A 7,580-nucleotide genomic window follows, 5' to 3' on the forward strand; every position below is an offset into this window, starting at 1 on the left:
TTAGTTTGGCAATTTTGATAAAAATTCCACTTTTTTACCCTTTTCATTTTTCATAATTTATGATTATTATTCTGAAAGTTCTTTACGATATATTTTCTGCTCGCTGATACCTTGGACAGGCATTAATCTTGCGAACTTTTCGTATCTCAGTTAATTAAAGTAATGAAGCATGCAAAAAAGCCATTATTACTGAGTTGTCTGCAATTAGTGTCTTCTCTGACATCAAGTTTACATCTGTAATCGAGGTGAATTTTACTTCATGGGTCTGCAACTCGCCACATCACCAGATACCAACGACCTTGTTATTATGTTAATTAAGATTTTCTATTGATTAAAAGACTCGCACAGACAGATAGGAGGATTTGGTCTTGGCAGTGCGACTTCTGTCTTTAATGATGAGCATATGCAGCATTTGTGTCACTTTGGCGATAAATCTTGTACCGTTGGTAGGAAATGGATGACTGTAAGCTTCCAAGAAACATCATAAAAGCATTATCACACCAATCTGCCCGCTCCTATTACTTTTCCGTTTCTGTTAAAGCTGGATTTTATGACTGGTGTCGTGTAGCAAATCTCCTTTAAGAATGTTTAGAATCACAGCGATCAAATACTGTATTCCTAGCTGCGTTACTTTTGTCGTACATATGAGTGGAGATGAATCAAAGATAAATTATCATCACCAGTTGGATATTTATAAGTTGCAAGAAAAGAAAAACTGACGATTTTACTTCCTTCCAAATAAGTGACCAACATTATTTACAGAGGCAACAGTAATTTCGTTTCTACAAAGCCATTTCTGCACTGTTATTATTTAATATTATAGTTAGAAACTAAGTATATTTGAATTGTAAACTAAACTCTTGCAGTATTATATCAGAGGATAAAGCACGATAAGTCGAAATCCATTAACTGGCAGGTCGATGTTTGTGATGATAACCTTAATGGTTGACCTGCTTTACGGTTTCCTCACATGGATTTCGATTGGTTAGTTATTGTAGAGTTTTAGGCGCATCAGCAACTTAGACCATATTGAACTGTATATATTATGTTTGTAAATTGCTTGTACTCTGTGGTCCTGTTGTTGTTGTGGTCCTGTTGTAATAGGGTTTAGGAGCATCAGCGACTAAGGCCATTTTGCTTCGTGTATACTATCTGTAAATTGCTTGTGTTCTGAGGTCGATTTTCTGTTTGCTGGACAAAAAACCCTAGTTTCCGAGAAAAAAAAAATCATGCTACCCTCGCATGAGATCGACTAACTCAGCCAGGTTCTGAAAAAGACCCATAAAAATTCCTACCGTTATTTTATGGACAAAAAACCCGAGTATCCGGGAAAAAAGCATGCTGTCCTCTTCTGAGACCAACTAACATAGCTATTGTGAAAAAGATCAATAGAAATTCCTCTCATTATTGACGGAATTCAAGCTCCTATCTTTTATACCAACTGTGCTACCCACGAGGGCTGGGTTTCGATTGAGGACAAATATTAAATAAGTGCAGTTTATAGTAATCATTCTAAGATTGATGCTCAAAGATGATGTCTGTGTAGTCTTAATTTAATTTAACCTTTTTTTTTTTCAATTAGTATATTTGTTTTTAGGTAAATAGATCAAATAAATATAAAAAAAAGTTCATTCGTTTAATTAATTAATATTAATTTCTACAAATCCTACATGCCATCTCTCATATCTCATCTTTAGATCAGCGGTGGGCAAACTGTTTCCTGATAAAGTTCAAAAAATTTCACTGAAGGTTTGGATCCTGAGGAAAAACCTAATTACTTTTCTTTTCACTGTACTGCAGGATGGCAATAAGTTTTATAAAAATAACGATGGATTCTTCCTCCGATTACTTCGTACTGCCGAATTTCAAATAACAACTTGAAACTTGATGCGTTCTCTTTCGTTGTGGTGGTAGGCAGCAAGCACTACTTGCTACGATTTTATAGTAAATGGCTTTGGGCCTCATTTTTAGCAGGTCCTTCACTTCTATTTATTTTTCCACACAACCATCCCTTGAACATGCAGTTCGGCGTTTGACGCTTGGAAGGTGCTATGAATCTATTGGGCAATACTTTTTGCATATACAACAGCACATATGCACTTCCTATTTTCTTATCTTTCCAGCATCATTTGCCATTACTACTACTAGAATCCTCGCAGGTCGTTTATAGTAAAGAAATTGTGTATTTGGATTAGTACCATTGAACAAATACATTTTCCATTGTTTTTAGTCTATTCTACAGATCTTGTGGGGATCTACTGGAAAGTACCATGAATTAGCTGGGCTCCATGGTAATTCTGACTCTGTATTGTGAAAAAATCTTGAGATGCCGATATTGCCACTCTGTTAATCACATGTGACTAAGAAAGGAGCGTTTGGTAGTGTGGTTCCATGGTGTAATGGTTAGCACTCTGGACTCTGAATCCAGCGATCCGAGTTCAAATCTCGGTGGGACCTTTCATATCTTTTTAACTTAGTGCCCATAAGATGGAATTATTGTGCCATAGATGTAATTGTATATAATGCAATGAAGACTCCATTAAATTACGTTATTTACTTTTATAACTCTAAATAATGAATTTTTATTGTCACAATTAATTACAATATATTCAATTTTTTTTTTCAGTAAATATTTATATTTACTGAAAAAATTTATTTATTTGTATTGTTTATAAAATTATGTGCGAAACTAATATTGATAGATCAACTAGAAATGGGGGGCAGCTTTATTTAACAAACAGATGGTAAAGTTATTTTTTATTAAATTTCTTCAATTCATATGGGCCAAGTAATTATTTTAGCAACAGTTGCTATAACCAAGACAGTATAAAATGAATTATAAATAGCATTTAATTAAATTATTAATAGATTTGCATATAATATATTAATTTAAACAATAATTTAAGTTTATCTTTAAATTCATTGAAAAATTTAACGAAAATCTCTGGAAATCCATGGTTCTAGAGTGCTGCCATCTATCAGGCATATTCTGAATTTGTGCTTTAACTGTTAACTTTGCATAATACTGTTGGAGCTTTTATTTCATACAAACTGACCTTCAGTTTTACTGAATGTAATTTTTAAAATATATAAAATTGATATAACAGAAGCCAAACTTATCGGTGTAAAAAATGAAAGGCATAATTTGTTACGCCCTTTATTTTTTTATTAAATAAATTTAATGAACTAAATGTGGAAAGTCATTATCAAAAAAAAAAAAAAAAATATATATATATATATATATATCGAAAAACGATGGGGGTGGGGTGGGGTAAAGAATCCCTCAGCGTTGAAGCAGCTCTTTTAAACGTACTTCCATCTCTCTCTCTCTCTCTCTCTTACATTAGTGAGAGACACGCAAACGAAAATAGCTTAGCTACTAAAAAAATATACTCTAACCAAAATGTTTCTGAGATAGAGAGAAAAGAAAAAATGGCTAGCACGCGAGATGACTTAGATCAAATATACAACACAAAAGATTAACACAATGGAATATTGGGACTTTTCTTAGTAAAAGATTAAGAAATAAAAAATTCTGCTTAATGGAAAAATTGCAAAAAAACATTCAGAACGATGTTTCCTTTTACTTTCTGTTCCTTAACGCTCGTAGCTTGGAGATTGTCTTTTTGGTGTGTGTTTTTAATTCGTGGTTTTGAATCATGCCAACCGGAACTTTGCTATTTTTTTTCAGTGCATCCAAAAGAAGAAATAATCAAAATATTCCATTAAAAATAGTTGATGTTTCATCAAGGAAAACATAAACCTGACAATAAAATATTGCTAAAAGAAAACATCGAAGAGAAAAGTCTGAAAATTCCAATTAAAATATGCATTGGTACTTGGAATGCATTTTTTAAGTCTTCGGAACAACAGCAGATTTGAAATATTAAATCTGATTTACAAGGAGAATTTTTTTGGAATTACAAGAAAAACTGCATCTGTACAGTGCTTCCCAACACTTGGACAAACAAATATCCAGAACCTCGCCAATGTGTTTACAACTTTGCTTCCCAAAATGAGACGAACTATTTCTTGTGTCTACAAGAATCCAAGAATAAAAAACATGTTCCAGTGTTATCATATTAACACAGTCGGGGCTTAAATCGAAAAGACATACTAAATACGAAACATAAAAGAATATCGTAAATTTTCTAAAGACCAATACTATTTGAAAGTCACGAAATATGCTGCTGCGCTTTTATGTTATCCTGTTTTATGCTGAAACACAGAGTTTTTTTTTACTTTTGCTATGGATTTTTCTCTTTGTGCCCAGTTCGCCGTCTTTCTTCCAGTGTCTCATCCTCTGCTAGCCAAAGAATTCATTACAAGACCTCATTTGAAATGCATTGATGACCAAAGTCTTCTTGGAAGTCACGCCAAGCATAAGTAATACATGGAAATTCGTAAAGTTGTTTTCAAATTCAAATGTGGTTTTCTCTGGTAACGATTTAGTGGTAACACAAAAGACAGATGCGATTAAACGACAACCTCACTTTAAATTTCTTTCCCCCCACCCCCAGACACAAAAAAATCAAGTTTGTTGTTGTTCTGTCATGAAATTAGTGTGTTAAAAATTATACGAATACCAATTGCTATCTTACATGTTCATGTGCATTCGTCCGGAATTGACAACGTGGCAGAACTTTATGAATTTTTAAGTGTTTTCGACCCACGTTGATAAGAATTTTTTTCTTTATTATTGATAAGACGCTCTCGAAGTTTCGCTGAAAATTTCAATTATTATCCCTTAAAAAATGAATTAATTTGTGATATGTTTTATTGAAACACTGGATACTTTATACTTTAGTTCCAACGGGCGTTAAAAGCTTAAATCTTAAAAATATTAAAATCGGCATTGTCTTTTAAAAAATAATCATTCTTAAGACTCCATGATCCGAAGAGTTTGCATAAACCTATTTTAGTGTATCTATGAGCTCTCTACTGGATATTATTTTTGCATAATAACTGTTTATAATTTTATTCTAGTTTATGCAGTTTTCAATAACCAAATTTATGTAGTTGTTCAGAAAACAATTTTCTTTAATGCTGATAAATTCATTTGTAATATTTTAACATTTTATTTTAATAAATTTGTATAATTAGTTAGACAGAATATTTTTTTGCACAGACACTCAATTATTACTAAGCCACTTAAATTTAGAAATTTAATTTTCTGTGTCACCTAGTGACATCTGGCGTCTAAAATATAAACTGTTAAAAATAGAAATTAAATAAAAAAAGGAAATAGATATAAATACTGTGCATATTCTGTATTCGTATATGGTTTCTTATATAGTATATTCTTTGCTGATTCATCCAATAATTATTCATATAACAGCAAGTCGTTTAAATTTAAGTGACTAAATTTAATAATTATTTCCTAATTTTTATAATATTGTTTCGTGCCTATTCTTACATTATCTTCTGTTTTGACTAGCGTTCTCTAGTGACATCTAGTGTCCGAAGTGTGAATTGTTAAAATAAGAATGGGCGAAAATTATGATGGGATAATTATTCAATGAACACTATAATAATAGTAATTAAACATTATGGTGTGTGAGGGCCTGTCAGAAACTTCTGGGATTGATCCATCAAACACATACAATTAGCAACACATTATCAGAATATTGTAATGATTCTGGAGAAATCAGTCTTTGACTAAGTGACATTGAAGACCAACCAATCAGAAAATTTACACGAGTACAGCTCTATCAGAAGAGCATTGAAATAACTGCATCATGGAAGGTTACAATGAAATTACTGTCAAACTGAGTGACAACAGAAAATTGAAAATTAGCTACAAGTGGATAATGTGGATGGTGTCTTTTGTAGTCGTGAAGGGTGTTGTGCACGTGCCTTCTGTATACAATAGTTCTTCTTCTTCAAAAGGTTTGCCCTGTTACAGCCAAAGTGCAAGGGAGCATTCAGAGTATAGGCAGTAATTCAATAAAGAAAAGCAAACAAATGTAAAGATATCAGCAATGGAATATAATAGACTGCTCCGAAAAAAATTAACAGAACAAAATGTTTTTCATGAATATTGTGAACAGTGTTGCTGAAGGCGAATATTTGATCTAATAGGCATCCTGGAATGCAAATTCTGAGTGTCCAATAGAAATCGACTTACCACCTTACAAAGTCGCACACTATGCAAATGATACACTGCCCTACCATTAATATCCGGACACCTGCCTTTAGACAGAAAAGAGCTTTTATTATGTGATTTAATATTTTGTGCTGAAACCTTTTGCTTTCATGACGGCCTTCAATACTCTCAACCAGCTTTTTATAAATGTCAGATGATATGTTCCTTCACTCGGCCTTTAACGCAACCACCAGTTCGGCCTTGTTGTTTGGGCGATCTCGACGTGCACTTACCTGACAATCCAATACATCCCAAAGATGCTCGATAGGGTTCAGATCAGTGCTCTGGGCTGGCCAATCCAACTTTTCCACACCCATAACCTCAAACTACTCTGTTACGACCCGAGCAGTATGGTATGGTGTGTTGCCTTGCTTATACAGGCTCATACATATGGGCCTTCCCCGAAGTATTGCCATAATGTTGGGAGTGCGTAATTGTCCAAGTATTGCACAGCATTCATGGTTTGTTGATAATGACTAATGGGCCCAAGCCAAACCATGAAAGGAGCCCCATACCATGACACTGCCTCCACCAAACTTCATTGTTGAGAGGATACAATCGGGAAGAAACTGTTCCCCTGGAATTCGCCACACCCAGGAACGGCCATCAGACTGGTAGTGTGCAAACCTCGACTCGTCCGTCCATAGCACTGTTTTCCACTGCGCTAAACTTCAGGAACCGCGCTCCTTACACCATGTTAATAGGCGTCTAGTATTTGTTGAGTTGATAAATTCTGTTGAATTGTTGAGGTAATTCTGTTGAACGTGTCATCTTGAATGCCCACTTTTGCAATTGTCTGTTCGAAGCCCAGTGTGCATATTTATACCAGGTACTCTGATGTGTTGCATGCTTAGAACCTGTTTTCCCATCCATGGAGGAGTGTCCGGATATTAATGGTAGGGCAGTGTATATACCTATAAAAACACGGGTTGCGACCACATCACTTCATTCCCGGTTTTTGGCTTGCTCAGTGAGAAAGTCACGTCTCCACTACTCAGGATGGTAAGTCATGTCGTTTAAACGATTCTTTGAGATCGCGGACTGTTGAACGACTTGAAGCAGGATAGTCGCAGGTGGAGTGGCACGTTGATTTAATGTGACACGCAGTGTCGTCTCGGACTACGGAAGCAATTTCAAGAGACAGGAACCATTACAAGAAGAGCTGGCCAAGGTCGCCCGAGGGCTACGTCAACCAGAACACACCACTATTTGGTTATAACAGCAAGAAGGAACCCTACGATGCCCTGTCATCAAATGTCTCTTGAAGTTGCTGGGCCACACGTTAAAACATTTCCAACCGGACTGTGCTAAGAAGGCTCAATTCAAGTCGACTCTATGCAAGGAAGCTAGTGATTTGTATCCAATTAATTCCAAACCACCGGAGAACTCGTCGAAATGTGCGATGAACATGTGACTTGGAGCGCTGACAAATGTG

General features: G+C 34.9%; 1 non-coding gene across 1 annotated transcript; it reads left to right on the forward strand.

Moving 5' to 3' along the window:
• Positions 1 to 2,385: 2,385 nt before the first annotated feature.
• TRNAQ-CUG (transfer RNA glutamine (anticodon CUG)) lies at positions 2,386 to 2,457 on the forward strand. Its single transcript has one exon. It is a non-coding gene; the product is annotated as a tRNA-Gln (tRNA).
• Positions 2,458 to 7,580: the final 5,123 nt, after the last annotated feature.

This window comes from Mastigoproctus giganteus, chromosome 1 (assembly GCF_048544385.1).
Source record: "Mastigoproctus giganteus isolate SK-2022 chromosome 1, ASM4854438v1, whole genome shotgun sequence".
Taxonomy (NCBI): domain Eukaryota; kingdom Metazoa; phylum Arthropoda; class Arachnida; order Uropygi; family Thelyphonidae; genus Mastigoproctus; species Mastigoproctus giganteus.